This window comes from Pseudochaenichthys georgianus, chromosome 23 (assembly GCF_902827115.2).
Source record: "Pseudochaenichthys georgianus chromosome 23, fPseGeo1.2, whole genome shotgun sequence".
Taxonomy (NCBI): domain Eukaryota; kingdom Metazoa; phylum Chordata; class Actinopteri; order Perciformes; family Channichthyidae; genus Pseudochaenichthys; species Pseudochaenichthys georgianus.
This window is the reverse complement of record NC_047525.1, coordinates 12,471,844-12,491,658: the sequence shown is the minus strand read 5'-3', so window position 1 is coordinate 12,491,658 and position 19,815 is coordinate 12,471,844. Positions and strand designations below refer to the sequence as shown.

Below are 19,815 nucleotides of genomic sequence, written 5' to 3'. Positions count from 1 at the left end.
CTTCAGTTACACTTGTGCTCCTTTCACTCTTTATCCATTTTCTACAGCAATAAACTGTTTAACAATGAGAGGCTTCAGTCAAATGCAAAGAAATACTGGCAGATGCCCTTTTTATCCTTGCCTTTGGCTATAAGGTAAAGATTTTTCAGCCAAGGTGAAAGGTGGGCGTCTGTCGAACATCAGGCTCGGGACTAAGGGCCTGTACTACTCATTAATAGCTCTTTAACAAGCCCGATACAAGCAGACAACACCTCGGGTGACAGCTGACACGTGATTAAATTGGAGGTCAACATTTGCCCCTACTCTCTGAGTCTTTGTGTAAATAACATTAAGAGATGATGTGTTGAGCTCTTACAGCCAAAAAGAGGAATTCACAATCTGTTGAGCTTTATCACGCAACTTTAAAAAAAGTCCTGGGCAATTATGACAACCGGTCAGGGCTCCCGGAACCCAAGGACATAAGAAATGCTCATTGCCTGTTTCAAAAGGCTATTGCCAGCCAACAGTCCATGCTGCATCCATCAGTTCGTGCTCAGCCTCAGCTCTGATTCAGTTAGTGCTTATGAAATGGAGCATCTGCAGAAGCTCCCAGAGAGTATGTAAACATAAGCTCTGCCTTGGGAAATGAGCTGAGGGGTCATTTAGATTTGGGTGGGGGAAGCATAGAGTGCTGCCTTGCTCTCACTCTCTCTGTCACCTGGTAACAGCTTGACACATGGGAGCTTCCTAGCTAATGTATTCTGAGTGTGAGGCTAAACAGCAACACCTGAGCAACCCCAAACCCAACCCCCTGCCTCTCTATTCTCTCCCATTGCATTGGCTGATCCAGCCTCCTGAGATATTAGGTAATCCTAGAGCAGGCGAGAGGTGATAGGCCGCCCGTCTTTTATGATACCTTATTTGTCAGCAAAGCCACGCTACAATCACCACGGATATGCTTGACATGGTTGCAGAGAGCAAGGAGTCACACATTATATGTGTGCTGTGCAGTAGCTATTCGACAATCTATCAGAAAACCTGTGGGAGGTGATACTGTAAGCCTCCTTTACAGGAAGAAGGGTGCCCACCAATCACAACAGCAGCAGAGATATTGGGTATGCAACTAAGTGGCTCTGGTATCTGATCATTGTATAGATTCCTCAGCTTACAGGATTGTGTCAATGAGCAGGTACTCATTATCGCTGGTGAGTTTGTTTAAGAGACTAAGCAGAAGGTGCAGAGAGGAACAAACGCATGCTGGAGAAAAAGTCACAGACAGAGGGAGGTCCATTTTCAAATGGCATTACAGCTCATTTCCCAATCAATAGCTTGCCTCTTTCCTCCTTTCCCGAGATAAACCCATCACAATTGAAGGATGGAGGATAGTGGAGATAAAAAGGACAGGGCATGAGAGACACAGCCGGCCCATTTTATCTGATGAAGAGAGGTGAACAAACGGAGGGATTAGCTTCTATGGGATGAAAGCAGCTGCTCGTCTGTCTCCATTCACCACCCCTCCTCTCCTTGTCTCTCCATCCGCCCACACATCCACACCGTGGTCTCCCCTCGCAACCAGAGACATGCTCTATATGTTGCCGCCAATCTGATAACACCAGCTGCGCTCCAACCTGTACCTACACCAGTGTACAAGCAAACAAGCTAAAAGACAATTGTAGCACATGGCTGTGAAAGGTGCGGGGAAAAAAGGGCGCCAAAAACTGTGTGTCATGAAGAGGGGCTGGGAGTTGTAGCAAAGTGTACTTCCCCTGTGCCACCTTCGAAGCACCCACCCTTCCCGATTATGTCATCAATACATCAACACACTTCCAACCTGCCCACAAAACACACCCACAACAAACAACAAGGGACACCCCATTTCTTTGTAACTTCTGGGGTTGCCCAAAAAAGGAAAGCTGGGTTCCTACCTGGCAACAAGAGCACACCTTCAGCTCCAAATCTGCTCGCCCTGACCAGGAGGCACGCGCATCTGGAGTAGGAGAAAGGAGTCTAGAAGAGAGAGAGTATGTTTGTGTGTGACTGTGAGGCTTGGAGAGAAACAGAGGGAGAGAGAGGAATAAAGTGAGAGGTGGAGCTTGGTTTGGAGGAGAGAGGGAGGGCTGGATGATGGCTCTGTCTGCCGTCTATACAGCCAGTCTTGTGGGAGCAGTTTGGATGGCGCTAGATCGCCCCTCTGTTCAAACCAAAGCGGCGGATGCACATCGTGAAAGTCTGAGAGACAGAAAACCCGGGGGCGGAGAACAGGAGGAGGAGGTGTTAGAAAGACAGGAGAGACTCAGGGGTGTTAAGCCGGCAACGTCACACGGCAGTTCCTAGGAATCCCTCCAGTAAGAGGGACACTGCATCACTGATTCCTTGGCTGTGATTGGACAGGTAGTGGGGAGACGCCAAAGGATGTTGGGCAACAGTGTGTAACCTAAGATGACCCTTTCTGCACATATTAACATGCTCCGTTTGTGTTACACTGCCCCTCTGGGAACCCGTCACCTTCAAGGACACACAAAAAGATCCCCGTCCCTCAGATCTTAGTATCCATGGGAGCATTTCTCTGTGTGTGAGTTCATAGTAGTGACGTGCCCTTGCACATGAACAAACACACACACCACCCTACAAGAACTTGAAGGGAAGATGATTTCCCCCGAGAACAGCCACACAACACACCTGCAAGGACAGTGTTTCATTAGAGTAATTGAATATGTTGTCAAACTGACCTCAACACCAATGGAAAGGTTTTAGTGAGTATAGACAAAATCAGATCCAATATGCTATTCAACACTACTGATTTTGAATGATTCAGCTATACATACGAGTTGATTTATAATGTTCATTCTAATGTTGATGATTGTATTAATGTATGCTTAAGGATTCTTCTTTTGGCCTTTTTTTTTTTATATGGAGGTGAGATGTTAAGGCAGCAATGAGCCACGGGTCGGATTTGAACCAGGTCGGGTATATTTCTCCATCATATATAGATACTATGGTCATTAAACCCTTAAAAGTCACATATATGCTCCCATTCAGGAAATTAACCACTTAAGAATTTAGAAGAAAAGTTATCAGGTGACTCTTGATTCATGAATATGGAGGTTACCAGTAATGCCATTTCTAGCTACCCCAGGCCGCATTCAATGTTTTCCATTGGCTGCACAAGAGATCAGAATATAAGTAGCGCCCAGCTGCACTCAAAGGTCAGACAGAAACCTGCAGCAGAATGAATAGAGCTCTCTCTCCTGTGTTTTCTCATGAAAACATGACATGTGAGGTGAGCAGTTATTCAGGAGGAGCTTTATGAGGTGTTGCCATGCAGGTAAAACCGATGTTGACTTTATATTTGAAAAAACACCTGTGGGTGTGAAAGGGTTGATCACTGAATGTGAAGTCAAAGGCGGGACCCCAGCGACACTACGCAAATAATAAGCGGGTATAAATAATGGATGGATGGAATGGTAATTAATTATTATACATTATAAATCTAAATCAAAAGAGTGGTGTCAGCGTGGGTTTGGTTTAATTATTGAATGCAATTACAGCTAGATCCTTTATGCTCATTTACTCATATGGAAACTAATAAGCACTTGGATTTAAAAATGTGTTTTGCTGTAAAGTAATACAATGCCAATACAGTATGAGGCAAATAAATCAAATTCAAATGTACACCGGTATCAAAAACAAATTTTGGTGTGGACATCAAAAATGATATGACAAACATTATCGGTTCAAAGCAATGACAGAAGTAGAATTTAAAGGAATTAAATGAATTCCAAACCATGGGCTGATTAACCTTTGGTATAATTGGTGGGATGATGGTACGAACTTTTTTTTTTTGCTTCTTTAAACATTTAAGTCTTGGTAAATGGAAATTGTAACCGAAAAAAATTGTTTTGTATATCAGTGTAAATCATTCTGCATAAGGCAATCTATTTCTTTATCTTCTTTCATGTAATTGTTTTATCTCATCAGTCTGGTCCCCTCTAAAACCAAAAATAAGAGAGTCTGACTATTTCCAGTCACATACTCGGCTTCTGTGGTTATCTCTATTTCACCTGCACTTAAATGTCATCCTCCTCTGCACGTTTTCTATCAAGGGAATCCAATAATCAATAGTCCGTTTATAGTAACGAATCCTTTTTTCATTCACAACATTGTGACCATATCCTATACCCAACATACACATAAGGTACAAATAATGTTCCAAAAATATATGAAATTGTATATTTTTTTAGGGGTGCCCTTTACACTGTACCAAATATGTGCACCTAAAACTGCCATTTCTAAAATGAAGAATAATCTTTACTCGGTTTGATTGCTGTTGATTTATAATAACTTAACTTTGCCAAGATCCTTTTTGATTTAATTTTGAATATTTTGATCTGTACCTATTTTAATGTATTCTAGTTTCTTAACAGCTGATTAAGGCAGAGTTTGAATGTTTTCAGAAAACTAAGTTCTTTAACTTCTCCTTCTCAATAGACTGACTGCAGTATTGATGGGGCAATGTTTACCTTTGTGCAATGCCTGATAATAGGTCCGTGTATCAGTCTACCAAAAACAAAAAATTCCAGCCAAAGTTAAACCTCTTGTCCTTGAGAGCCGTGGGTTGTGCAGCGCCAATTGGCCCTGATAGCAGTTTGTCTTGATATGAAAGAGCTCCTTGGTTTGGATGGGCTCCACTGGCACCCTGACATCGTCTACAACAGGAACACCAGCTGCAACCTCCCTGGTCCATTTCAGCATTAGTTTGGCCCTGTTGTGGCTCTGGCTCTGTACCATTCAGCCTCCCCCACCAGGCAGCTAGCACTACACAAGCCGGGCCCTGAGACCTTCCATCCTGGAGGACAGAGGTGGCTCTGAGGCCTGGACATGACGGGGGAGCAAATATTGCTGACCCCTCGCTGTACAAGCGCTGTCCTTTGTCACAGAGTCTCTCATTGAATGGGCACAGAACAAAATCAAAGTGACAATATTAATCATGTGGTGGGGAAAATAATTAGAGGGCCAATAAAGGAGTCCCTTCCCCCACCCTCCAACATAGAGCAGAATAGCGCTCGGCTCAGTGAGTGATGAGAGGATGCTGGGGTGATTTTGAATGTGGCCATCAGTAGCCAATTAGTTTACAGACACCCGAGCTCAGCCAGCAAAGGTGATTATCAATTAGGGGTCGACCGATAATCCGCATTTGACCGATTATCGTTATTGGCCTTTTTTTTATCAAATTGCCGATAAAACTTTGGCTCTGATGCGGCCGTTTCTCTGGCTGCAGTCACCACTCTGTGTACAAGAGCAATGTCCCACCCACAGCGCTATCTGATAGGCTATTACTGAAGAGTAAGAGGAGCTTTGCAGTTTTTCAGGTTGATATGTGAAGCTCATTAGCTAGCCAACATGTATCTAGCAAATGTTTAGCTAAATATTAGAAGTGAGGCTACTAGACTAACGTTAGGTCTACTGTAAATCAATAGCCTCACTTTTAATAGTTTGCAAAACATTAGCTAGCACTAGTGTTTTGCAGTTACTAGCAGCTTATTGGGATTTTATGTTATATAGACAGGCATTGTTTTGATGTAATAAATTAAGCATTATTGTTTGTTAAGCATGTCAGCCTGCAGCCCCACTTTTTGTCTCTCTCTAATTCATTGCAGATGGCTGCATTAAAGCAAAGGGCACAGAGAGGAAACCAGTTGTAAGATGTTTAAAAGTTCATTAAACATAATATATGCTGAAATGCATTTCAAAGAAGTTGTGTTGAGTTGTGTTGGAGTTTGTGTTATTCTACATTTTGACACCAAGATGTTCTGATTTTACTGCAAATGTATATCGGTTCCAAATATCGGTTATCGGTCTACTTGATTACTAATAATCGGTATCGGTCTTGAAAAAGACATATCGGTCGATCCCTACTATCAATACAATCCATCTAACTAGTGTCATCACTTCCACATAAATAATAACTTAGTATTATGCACAACAGGAAATGTATTGACACTGCAATATGGACTAGTGGAATATCCAAACTACATGAAGAACAATGTTGAATGGAAGATTGTGGTGCTACATAGATAACAATATAAGTCTCTTTCTACAAACAGGTACACATCTTCTTAAAAAAATAAATCACAAAATGATTATTTCATTATCACATTCTATGGTAATGAGAATGATCCTAAAGTTCCTAAAGTTCTGCTTGATGACATTTAGAAGTCTTATTCAGCCTCTAGTCAACAACCGCCATTTTAAGGAAACATAAAAGCTTCAGCAGTGCAACTGTGGGGTATTTACTGACATATTTTATGTAGTAGAAAAAAACGTAAAAATCTCAAAAGCTTGTGTTTACCACCAATCTGATTTTAGGAATCTAACCAAAATCTCATTAAAAAAAATAATAGACTGCCAGACAAGGGAACTCGGAGATGCTAAAACGCTAACTCTTAAGGACTCATTCTTGTACCAGTCTATTCCTCAAAAAGGCATTAGCCATCCACACCTGGCTGTGTGGATCAAAACCCCACTTTCACCCACTGGTGACATCAGCGCTCTGCCAGAACTTGGTTGCGTTCCGATAATCCAAAAATCAGCTCCTAAATTCTAACCCTATCTCCTATTCCTTGACCTCTGAGTGAAACGTCACGGGGTTAAGGGATAGTGGATAGGAGAATTCAAAAAGGACTTAGGAGAAGAGACTGCGGTACTTTAGAGAATCCGAATGCACTTTCACTATCCGACGTGTTTATAATGCGCCAGCGGACGTAATGAATGTGCGTCTGCTGCTGTGGGGAAATTATGGAAACCACAGTTTTCTATACAGCGGACTACAACATGGATGTTTAATAAGAACCACGGACTACTGTGAACTCATCTAGAGACTCTGCACCGTGCTCTGATGCTGCTGCTTTGCTTTATGAACGTGGACAACAGAGAAACATATTCTTCATGACCAAAGTTGGAATTGAAATAAAAAAGGAAAGTGAAACTTATGCTCGTCACCCTCTCCCTCCGGTCCACATTAATACAAATGATCCCAATACGTATGATTGTATGAAAATATCTTAAAATCAATACAAATGTATTTATTATAAACGTTAGTCCTTACCATCTATCACTGTGTCTATCACCATTCAAACATCTTTTAAAAGTTGAACAAACTCCACACAGCTCAGTAAAAACTGTGAGATGTTGACTTTATTTGATAATTTCGTTCATATTCATATTCACGTTCATATTTCTCTTTTTGATTATAATACTGATGAACGTTCAGAAAAAAGCACTTTGGCAACTTACCACATACGTTTTAAAATGCTTAATAAGCACCGTAACTTTCATGATATCATTTCTCGGTCATAATCGGTTGTTTCCGTGAACGGCCGACTGTTGAGTGACGGCAAATGCTGCGGCTGCAATGCATTGTGGGGCAGCATTTTCTCCTCTCCTTTCGGTTAGGTAGGTCCAGTGGTTCCTAAGCTAAAGGAGGTTATAAAGGAAGTTTAAAACCTCCTTTCCTTTCATTTGGAGAATTGGAACGGCACTCTTATCATGGCTGCCACTGAGGGACTTTTGGGTCATTTCACTTGGTTAGGAAGGTTCCTAAGCTAAATGGACTATTGGAACGCAACCCTTGATTCATGAAGGGAGGGGCGGGCCCTGCCCTGACTGTCTGCACACAAAGGGCCCCGGAAAGCCGGGCGGGCCCTGCCCTGACTGTCTGCACACACAGGGCCCCGGGAAGCCTGGTGCTTCTTTCTCTTGTTTACAGATCGACAGCATCTCTGAGAGAAGCAGGGCGACAGCCTGTGACAGACTGATGGATGATGTGACACACATGCACCACTTTGTCATCCCTGCAATCCCCCTCCCCATTCTCCCCTCGCCCACTCACACCACCTGAGGTTGAGATGTGTGCGTGTGCGTGTGTGTGTGTGTGTGTGTGTGTGTGTGGTGTGTGTGTGTGTGTGTGTGTGTGTGTGTGTGTGTGTGTGTGTGTGTGTGTGTGTGTGTGTGTGTGGTGTGTGTGTGTGTGTGTGTGTGTGTGTGTGTGTGTGTGTGTGTGTGTGTGTGTGTGTGTGTGTGTGTGTGTGTGCGTGCGTGCGTGCGTGGTTAAGCATGAAGATTGGGCTTAAAAGTTGCACCTTTCTTCCAAATCATGCATGTGTATGTAGAGAAAATGCCTGCTGGGTAAGTGGTAGGCGGCTGTCAGCTCGCCTGATTGTTAACGGCCAGGTGACAAGGCTAGACCCGGCGCAGATGATGGTGGTGGAGAGCAGACGTGATGGGTGACAAATAGAGGTGACAGGACACGAAGATGCCAGATGAATCTGCATAGAAATAAGCAAGCCCACCCTTGAAAAAATTACTCATCTCAAGATGATATTGAAAAGACAGTTGACAGAGCTGGATGGAAATTACTGCCATGGTCAACTTATGGACACCGGCTGTCTGAAAGATCACAGCCTGGTCATACTCTGGAGAAAATGCTATGCATAACAAATGGCCATCTACTCGTCAATGCTGCTGCATATTAAATCACATCAATATTAAGCACGATTACTCATAAAGGAAATGCTCTTTATCAAAATATATGAGAAACAAACCTATACAAATATTTGTCCATCATGTCGCAGTCAATACCTAATTAGAATGTGGCTTTTGCAATTGAGAAACATGGATAAACTGGACATAATCAATGGATGTTTTTATCAGGCAGTCTGGGTAATAGGCCTGTTGAGATTCAAATTAAGAGCTTAATCTATCTGCCAATTTCCCAGATCTGTAGCAAGTAAACAGCTCTAAGTAACGTTTTGTATGCTGTTGGGTGGACCAATCTTTCTCTATTGATTGTACCTACCCTGCCATCACTTAAACTCTCCATCCACATATTCACGGAAAATATGCCAATTACAGGGCCATTTGGCTTAGAGTACATTTCGAATGACAAAGATTCACACACCTTCACTGATTCTCAATCACAGCAACAAGGGAAATCAATGATGTTCTTCCACCTTGATTATGTTGCACCTGATAAATTGTTATTATTTGCATTCAAACTTGCAGAAAACATGCCGTTTGTTGAAAAATGGCAGCTGAAGGCTGAAAACTCACAGCCAGGTCTTTGTGTAAAACCATTGCAAGTGATCACAATTATTCTTTTTTAGATGAAAAGGAAATCAATAGAGGTGCACTTTATCGTCTTTGCCACTGTTCACTTCCTCTCCTGTGAATGATTACTGTCAGAGGTCATCAGTTACTTATTTCTCCTAGAATCAGGCTCCGCTTTTGAAGGCAGCCAGATGTCTCTTGGCAATCGCCCCAGTGGAGTTTGTCATGTTCTCTCTGCTGTCCCAGTGGAAGTGGCCTCTGCTTTACAACAGGACAATGAGGCTCCAGTGCCGTGGCTTCATTGACCTGCTATTTCCACCTAATTTTATTGGAAATATGCAGGGGTGGTCAACCAATCAGAGGTAAAGAGCCAATAATTTTCCTGTGTTACTGCAAAGAGCCACATCATACAGTACACACAGGCACACATGCCTTTTATTGTCCCTTTTATGTCCCCGACCTCTCTCTCTCTCCTTCTCTCTTTTGCTCTCAGCCTTTCTGTGTGCTCCCTCACTCTCTTCCTCTCTATCTCTCACACATACAAAATGAAAATCTAAAAATGAACAATAATTGACACACACTCACATACAGAAACACATACCTCCGCTCAGCCAGATTTCCTATAAATGTCACAGTCCATGATATTGACAGAAATTGACTTAAACCTCTCCTACCAATATTAAGACCAGAGGCCAGTTATAGTCAACCATTAATATTGTGTCTCACACACAAACTCTCAGTTAAAAACATTTGAAAAAAGTAGTTATCTTAATATGCATGTTGCTTCTTGAAATGTGCAGAGGATGTGGAAGGGACTCAAATGCATGAAAGGGCACATTTGCGATCTTTGCGACTTTTTTCTCCCTGTCTGTATCTCACACACAGATTCATGACAGTCATTTAAAAATAAATGAAAATAAATATTGTATTGTGTAAATAGTGTATTTTTGTTAATTCTCCTCACATGACATCTCAACTTTTACCTAACCCTCTGACTGACAGAAGCCCTGCTGACAGAGATGCACTTTCTCTCTTGTTTATTTCTTTACCACGAATCACCAAATTCGGGAGCCCTTCTGTGCCAGTAGCCAGCTTTCCGGGATATATATAACTGCAAATTGTTACCGTTTTGATTTGACAACATTATATTGAGTTATCAGTTTTATCGAGTTATATTTCTGCCAATCGGAAGCAGATCTCTCCCTTCACTGTCACATCGCTAGTGCAGTAAAGCCCGCCTCCAGTACTGCAGGATCTGCATTTTGATTGGCTAAAGCACTTATTTGTTGAAAACTCTGTGTAACGATTGGGCTGGAACTTGTGTGTTGTTAACCCTTTGTGAACTGGGATACATATGCGCAAAAAAAAAAAACTTCGATATGAACTGAGGAGCCGCATGAGACTGGGCAAAGAGCCGCATGCGGCTCAAGAGCCGCGGGTTGGCCACTCCTGTACTATAGACTAAGCCTCAAAGGAATTGACGGATTGTCACTCAATATTTCTTCCCTCTCTGACATCTTAATTGGTAGCAGATGAAAATATATAATCGACATTTTAAGTCATTAATGTTTATAAATTGACAAAGACAACAATTTTTGCACTTTACAAATCTTAGAATCCTGAGGGGGAAAAAAGTCCTGTAATGTTTTCTCATCACTGAGCCTACTAATGGTTTTCTTTTGTTATGGCAAAATTGAGTTGTGGAGATTAGTTTCAAGCTGAGACATGGTGAAGTAATTCTCTAAATACACTATAAGCGCATCACTGACTGTAATAATATTTAGACCGGCCTGTATCTTTAGTGTTGGCTGTATTTTGGGACATAAAGTCGCACATGCTCAGGTTTTAAAGATATAATCTTATTTATTTATATATACTAAAATGACAAATTATTGGTATTTTCAAGACTAGTTTGACTAAAATGTTCTATATAATCTGATGACTAAAAAAGACAACAGTTTTCATTGACAAAAAGTAGACTAAAATATGACTAAAATGCTCAGACCTTTAGTCGACTAAATCTTGACTAAAATAGTTACTGTTTTAGTCGACTAAAATAAGACTAAAATGCTCCGACTTTTAGTCGACTAAAACTTGACTTAATAAAAACAGGATGAAGGTGACTAAATATGACTAAAACTAAAAAGGACATTTAACAGAGGACTAAGACTAAAACTAAATTAAAAAAAGCTGACGAAATTAACACTAGTCAGCGGGCCGGCAGTGGGCCGGCTCGGTTTGCTGACGGCCGGCACCGCCTTTAATTTTTTTAAACGGCATCATGTAAATTGTGCTGACAGGTGACAGAGGTCCACAGTTGCCCCGCAGCGAGGCTCCCCCCGCCCTCCCATAGACAGTTCACGAGCTCAGTCACTTCATAACACCAAAGATGGATCACGGTAAACGCTCTAAAGTGAGGCTCCACTACACTAAAAAAGAAAAAGACAAGGCACAGTGCAATGCCTGTTAATAGCTTGCCACAGGCATAGCTCAGTTCAAATAAAGCACAGCTATTTTGCAATACATTTGTATTGAATGTATATTTTTTTATTTGTAAAAATGTCAGTTAAAGCTTAAAAGAATAAAGATATTTTTGTAGTCTAAACGTTTGACCTCTTTCTTTTACAATTTTGGAATCGAAACCTGGAATCGATAAGAACCGGAATCGATAAACAGAACCGGAATCGGAAACGATACATTTCAAACGATACCCATCCCTAGAGGCAACATGCTCATCCTTCACCGCAGATCCTTTTAGGGGTCATTCAAGTAGAAGGGGAGCCCCTTCCTCTCATCGGTGCATCCAGACCTCCAACAAACCTTATCGCCAGACTTGCCCCTGTTAGGGAATCATTTGCTTAGGTGTTCAACCTTCGACCCAGTTCATTGTTTTCTCTCTTTACTGTCTCTTTTCCCATGGCATAGTTCTACGGCCTTGGGTATTGCTGCTATCTCTCTTAAGGAGGAGCAGCTTGGGCGCATTGTTGTTGCCAGTCTATGACAGAGCACAAGCCGCCACAAGGTAGTTTACTGTTCAGGGATGTAAGTTCCCTGGCGCACATTCTTTTCTATGGACGAGAGCTCTAGTTAGATTCAGGGTCCATAATTGTTTAGTCTCACTGATAAAGAATGTTGATTATTACACTCCGAACTAGTTAAAACCTCAAGCTGCAGAAGAGTTCTTCAGAATTGGTTTGGCAACCGCTGTGTCAACTTGTGACACACCACCTGTCTTGTCAATTCTCCGACCGTAACTCCAAATAAACCATCAGTGTTTGCCATCAAAGCTCCAGCTCTCCTTGTGTCTCTCTGAGTCCTGTTTCCAATTGCTTCAGAAGTTTCCCCCACAGCCCCGAAGATGTTTGGGCTAGCCATGCACCAACACATGATAACATCTTTGATCATACATCGACCTGTGTCAGTCCAGTCATTTTCAGGTGCTTGATAAATGGGGCTAGCATGTTTGCCTGAGAGCACATCGTCTACCTGTTGGAGCCAATATGGCTGCCTCCCAGTGACAGATCAGCCAACTCTACGTTAAGTGCCCTCAAGGTAATATACAGTGGGGCAAAAGAGTATTTAGTCAGCCACCAATTGTGCAAGTTCTCCCACTTAAAAAGATGAGAGAGGCCTGTAATTTTCATCCTAGGTACACTAAACGACTAATTTGATAATTGATTAATCTATCGATTAATGAAACGATTAATCGACTATTCGGACTATTACTGTATGCCTTGCACAATTTCTCAAACGCTCTTATTTAGTCATCAACTTTTAGATTTAGCTTGAGGTTGTTTTAGGCATGTGAAAACTAACAATGAAGACAATAAAGATGAATACTTGATTCAAAAATACATATATTATTAAATTAAAGGTTGGGTAGGTAAGTTTGAGAAACCGGCTCGAGATACACTTTTTGTTATATTCCATGGAATGCTTTTAACATCCGATAGCAATGAATATCTGAAGTGCTTTGACAAAATATCCATAAAAGAAATTCATCTGTGGAAGCAGTATACTGTAAAAAGCACGACCAATCAAAATACCTGCCTGTCAGCCTTCCATCTGTGCACAAACTTATCTCGTGCCCTCATTGGTCATGTGCGCGAACGTGTGTGTTGGAGGAGGGGCTCTGTAAGGAAGTGGCAGATTTCTTCCGGCTGTGTATTTTCAAATTCTAGCGCACTCGAGCTGGTTTCTCCAAAATTACCTACCCCACCTTTAACTAAACACATTTTGAACAAAATTAACATAGCTTTTTATTTAAATTAAATAAATAATATTTCACATCAAAAGAAACAACAGTGTTTTAACAAATCGTATTAAATAATGTGATGACAGAACTGTAAACAGAACAGCTGAAACTTTAACAAAACAAAGAGTAACTCAGTTACCTCTAATCATTAACCCATGTGTGTATCATTGAGTTAACTCTGTGTATTGCTGCTAGCATAACACCTGACGTGGAAACGTTACTCGTGGATGGGGCTACAGAGCTACTAGAAAGACAGTCGAACCCGGTGCATTTCTCCGTCTGAATGTGGTGCACTTTTGCTAAATGTTCAGACAAATTGCTCGTGTTACCGCCCTTACATGCTAAACTCTTATTGCACTTTTGGCAACGAGCATCAAGACGGGTAAAGTTTAACCACACCTCGGAGCGTGTTCTGTGACATGTAGCAGCTGCGTGTGTGTAAACTGCCCCGCCCCCTCGCACACAGACGGGGGAGAGAGATCTCGTCTGATCGAAAATACATCATAGATGCATTTGTTTGTCTTTTTGCATATTAGAAAAACGAGTTGGCGATACTAAGACTGCGATGTAATGTTTTTGTAGCAATAATACATGACATATATTTTTTAAATGTCTCCAGTACCGATAAAAAGACCAATAACGTTGGAGCTTAACGGCGCGAAAAACACACGTGATGACGTCACCAACGAATCGACGACTGAATTAGTTGGCAACTAATTTGGTAATCGATTAAGTCGATTAGTTGTTGCACCCCTAACCTGCACCAGGCTGGGAAGACTGAATCTGCAATAGGTAAGCAGCTTGGTGTGAAGAAATCAACTGTGGGAGCAATTATAAGAAAATGGAAGACATACAAGACCACTGATAATCTCCCTCGATCTGGGGCTCCACGCAAGATCTCACCCCGTGGGGTCAAAATGATCAGAAGAACGGTGAGCAAAAATCCCAGAACCACACGGGGGGACCTAGTCAATGACCTGCAGAGAGCTGGGACCAAAGTAACAAAGGCTACCATCAGTAACACACTACGCCGCCAGGGACTCAAATCCTGCAGTGCCAGACGTGTCCCCCTGCTTACGCCAGTACATGTCCAGGCCAGTGGCGAGCCGTGACTTTTATACCTAGGCCCTCTGACCCCCCTTCCCTCGAAAAAAAAGAAGAGTTATTACGTCACACCGTATACTTCAGCGGAATATCAAAACAGCGGCCCGGGCTGCAAAACGCATCAATGAGAGCGACCCTCTACCACACAAAACAACACCATTTATATAAACACCTATCATGACAGGGCACCCACAGCCAAGTAACAATTACAAATGAATTAAGTCGGCACGGCGGCCCGCATTGAAAATGACTTGGCCTACCTTTGATGGTCAAATCACTTAAACACAAAGTCCATCCTCCTGTCCTTTTGGATGAAGCACTTGATGGCGGGGTCATGCAGCTGATCCTTTGCCACTCCAGTTTATCATTGTAACTCAATCTTGAAAATGTCTCGGTTAATAATTTTGCAAACGATGTCATCACTATCACTGAAGTGAGCCATCATGAACGAATTTATGCTAATCATAAATCTATCGATTAGATTTAAGATTCGAAAATAATAAAAGTAGGGTAGACATGTGGATATTATCCGGCTGAACAAAACGTGCATTTATCTAACAGATTCGTTTCCCACAGACCTTATTACAAGCTATTTTCCAAAATCCTATGGAGAAATCCCATTGCTCTTTTGTCGAGAGAATCCGAGCGCAGCTTACTTCCGGGTTTTAGGACGCGTCACTGCACCACTTGCATAGACCTCGCAGCGGGCGGAACTTGTCATAAAATCCGCGAAAATAAAGCCCGCCCATTTAGAGGGAAGATATGATTGGTCAATTGTACTGTCATTTGACATTACTCTCTCGTTGAGTTACTATAGCTGGCCCTCTGTGAATGTAGAGAGGGACCACCAAGCTCTCCCGTCTTCACAGTAACTCGCAGAGACGGCATTTAACCCTTCACATTCCAACAGAAACTGAACAGGCAGATTCGAAGGATTTATTTATTTGGAAATGTTATTTTAAAAACAATTAAGTCAAGTTATTTTGGTAAAACTAATGAAAAATGTAACAACAAAATATTTAAAAAATTTTTTTTTAAAAATGGGTTTTTTTTATGTTTTCAAATATTGTTTTTTAGAATATATTAGGCCCTCACAGAGGGCCGAGAGGGCCCTGACCGCTTGCCACTGGTCCACGCCCGTCTGAAGTTTGCAAGAGAGCATTTAGATGATCCAGAAGAGGATTGGGAGAATGTCATATGGTCAGATGAAACCAAAATAGAACTTGTTGGTAAAAACTCAACTAGACGTGTTTGGAGGAGAAATAATGCTGAGTTTCATCCAAAGAACACCATACCTACTGTGAAACATGGGGGTGGAAACAACATGCTTTGGGGCTGTTTTTCTGCAAAGGGACCAGGACGACTGATCCGTGTAAAGGAAAGAATGAATGGGGCCATGTATCAGCAAGGGCATTGAAGATAGGGGTGCAACAACTCATCGACTTAATCGATTAAAATCGATTACCAAATTAGTTGGCAACTAATTCAGTCTTCGATTCGTTGGTGACGTCATCACATGTGTTCTACACCACGTTAAGCTCCAACGTTATCGCTCTTTTTTATCGGTACAGGAGACATTTAAAACATATGTCATATGTATTATTGCAACATAAACATTATATCGCAGTCGTAGTGTCACCAACTCCGTTTCTAATATGCAATATGACTACAAAATGCGTCTATACTGTATTTTCGATCTTCCCAATTCAGACGAGAGATCTCTCCCCCGCCTGTTTGCGAGGGGGCGGGGCAGTTTACACACACACGCAGCTGCTACATGCATGCAACACACACACACACACACGGAGGAGATGGCGGAGAGAACGCGCTCCGAGGTGTGGTTAAACTTTAGCCGTCTCAATGTGGACAATGCTCGTTACCAAAAGTGCAATAACAGTTTATCATGTAAGGGCGGTAACATGAGCAATTTGTCTAAACATTTAGCAAAAGTGCTCCAGATCCAGACGGAGAAATGCACCGGGTTCCACTGTCTTTCTAGCAGCTCTGTAGCCCCGTCCACGAGTAACGTTTCCACGTCAGGTGTTATGTATGCTAGCAGCAACACACAGAGTTAACTCGGTTATAAAAACATAGGTTAATGATTAGAGGTAACTGAGTTATTTATTTTGTTAAAGTTTCAGCTATTCTGTTTACAGTTCTGTCATCACATTATTTAATATGATTTGTTAAAACATTGTTGTTTCTTTTGATGTGAAATATTATGCATTTAATTAAAATAAAAAGCGATGTTAGTTTTGTTCACAATTTGTTTAGTTAGTTTACCTTATTTCTTGTCAAAAGAACCGTTAATACTATCGTTAAAAGGACCGGATCGATAAGCAGTATCGATATAAGTAGTAGTACAGTTAAAACCTTAACGATCCGAATAATCGATTAATCGTTTCATTAATCGATAGATTAATCGATTATCAAATTAGTCGTTTGTTGCAGCCCTAATTGAAGATGAAACGTGGCTGGGTCTTTCAGCATGACAATGATCCCAAACACACCGCCCGGGCAACGAAGGAGTGGCTTCGTAAGAAGCATTTCAAGGTCCTGGAGTGGCCTAGCCAGTCTCCAGATCTCAACCCCATAGAAAATCTTTGGAGGGAGTTGAAAGTCTGTGTTGCCCAGCGACAGCCCCAAAACATCACTGCTCTAGAGGAGATCTGCATGGAGGAATGGGCCAAAATACCAGCAACAGTGTGTGAAAACCTTGTGAAGACTTACAGAAAACATTTGACCTCTGTCATTGCCAACAAAGGGTATATAAAAGTATTGAGATGAACTTTTGTTATTGACCAAATACTTATTTTCCACCATAATTTGCAAATACATTTTTAAAAATCAGACAGTGATTTTCTGGATTTTTTTTTCTCATTTTGTCTCTCATAGTTGAGGTATACCTAGGATGACAATTACAGGCCTCTCTCATATTTTTAAGTGGAAGAACTTATACAATTGGTGGCTGACTAAATACTTGTTTGCCCCACTGCTGTTGGAAACACTGATACGCAGCACTATGGTTCAATACAATGTGAATTAGTGTTGTCACGATACCAACATTTTGGTTTCGATACCGATACCAAGTCAAGAATTGCGATTCCGATTCTTTTTCGATACTTTTCTTAAAAAAAGGGAAACACGGAATATCGGCTTTAAAATTAGGAATAACAGATGATTTTAGCAGTCAGAACAACTAAAGCAGCAGTGTTACTAAGAACAGAAACGCCAAAGAGTCACATCTAATATAAATATATATAAAAGCATTTATTTTAATTGTGTAGCAGTGAGTTTAACATTTTGGCAGCACTGTTGAGCATTTTGAAAATGTATTTTCATGCCTCTGTGCAAGGCTTAGTCTTTCTATCTGTATAGCCACTGGTGTAAAGTAACTAAGTTCATAAACTCAAGTACTACTTGGGTACAATTTTGAGATACTTGTACTTTATTTAAGTATTTCAATGTTTCTTTTGCTACTTTGTACTTCTAATCCACTACAGTTCAGAGGTACATGGTGTACTTTTACTCCACTACATGTATTAATCCCTTTAGTTACTTCACAGATGAATGATGTGAAATATAACCAAGTGTTAAATCAGACTTTAGTTCCACTTGGAGTAAATCCACAAGATTCAAACTAGCTGCACCTTCACCAGCTTTGAGAACACTTTCATGATCAATCATTATAAAACACATCATATATATTATTCTGAAATGGACCAATCTGCACAATGACTACTTTTACTGTCGCTACTTTAATACTTTTACTTGAGGAACATTTTGAATGCAGTACTTTTACTGTAACAGAGTATTCCTACACTCTGGTGCTTCTAGTACAAGACCCGAGTACTTCTACTTTTACTGTCGCTACTTTAACTATATTTTGATAATACTTTTGTACTTTTATTTGAGGAACATTTTGATTGCAGGATTGTTCGTACATTCTGGTACTTCTACTTTAACTCAAGTACAAGACCCGGGTACTTCTACTTTTACTCAAGTACAAGATATATACTTATACCACCTCCGTTTATAGCCTATGAAAAAGACTAATAGAAAACGAAGGCTAAAGCTAACGTTAGCAGATAGTAATGCTAGTTTGCTAGTTAAGTTTGCTCAACGATAATATTGCGACAGAAACACTTTTCAGTGCACATCACGCTCTGCGCTCCGACAGGGAGCTCTGCTCTGAACACCTGAACGGCCCGTTCACAGACTTCTGGCGTCTTTTTTGTCAACAAGCCGAGGCGCAGCGGCAGTTGCACTCCCACTTGCAGCCATGCTTCTCGTTTTCTCACATGCTCTGGCAGCTAGCGCGTGGCCGCGTGCACGAGAGAGGGGAGGGACTTAGAACGTGCTTGAGAGGAGCGGGACTGCAGGCACGGCTGCAGTGCAGGGAGTGGAAGCAGAGCGCTGAACACACGCGGCTCTTATTAAAACGGCGCTTTTTCACGGGAGTACTTTTCCTCGTCATTCTTAAAGTACCGATACTAATGAAACGGAGGAATCGTACCGTTTTTAACGAAAGGGTATCGCGGTACCTTTCAAGTATCGGTACACCGTGCAACACTAATGTGAATTGACCTTTGATACACAGGATATTTTAGTGGGAATGCTATTAACAGCATTCCAACTAACTGTTATTCTACGCACGAAAAGTTTATTATTATTCCACCGACTTATTTTGGCCCTCTTCTCTTCCCGCATTGAACATCGCAGAAACTCCGTTCAAACATCAAAACGCTCAGCTCGGTCGGGAATCGATTGCTATTACTTTTCTCATTCATAACTTTCATAATTCCAGAGATACATCCCATAATGCATCACATTTTTAACATTGAAGTCAATGGAGAAATTCTTCAACTTCAACAAATCTTCATGCGACTTCAACTGCTAACTGTTCATTCATACTTTCACTCAGAAACCTCATTCTAACTTTAAAATGTTACACATATTTCTGACATTATTCGTGTAAAACAACTTTTAAATCTGATTCTTACTTTTAGAGATATTAAACATTGTTCAGACCTTGTTAAAGAGGTTTTCTTCAGATTTTAACATTAACTAGAGTGCGTGATGTCACAGCTAGAGGGTAGAAAATCTTGAAATTTGCCTTCATATATTTTTTTTAAACTGCCATAATTCCCAAACCCTACATTCCTGAGACATAATGTATCATGACAAACGTAGGAAAACATCTCGTAGCTTGAAAAATTACAAATAATTAAGCAAAAATAATTAAACAAAATGCCTCTTGAGGGCATGAAGTGACAACAACTTTCAACATGCCTCCATTAAAGCCCATTGTAATTTCAGGCTGATATTTCCTCACGGTAGCAGCCGCACACCTTTAGTTAAACTGCCAAAAA

At 41.2% G+C, this 19,815-nt stretch overlaps 1 protein-coding gene across 2 annotated transcripts in view; it reads right to left on the bottom strand.

Moving 5' to 3' along the window:
• syt1a (synaptotagmin Ia) overlaps positions 1-19,815 on the bottom strand; it is a 242,837-nt gene that overhangs the window by 208,714 nt on the left and 14,308 nt on the right. The window contains exon 1 of one of the 2 annotated variants that reach the window (XM_034074673.2): positions 1,905-2,128. The exons of the other annotated variant lie outside the window; for it this stretch is intronic. The gene's annotated coding sequence lies outside the window, so the exon portion shown is untranslated. Of the gene's footprint in view, positions 1-1,904; positions 2,129-19,815 lie in introns of those variants that run through there. 2 annotated transcript variants of the gene reach the window in all.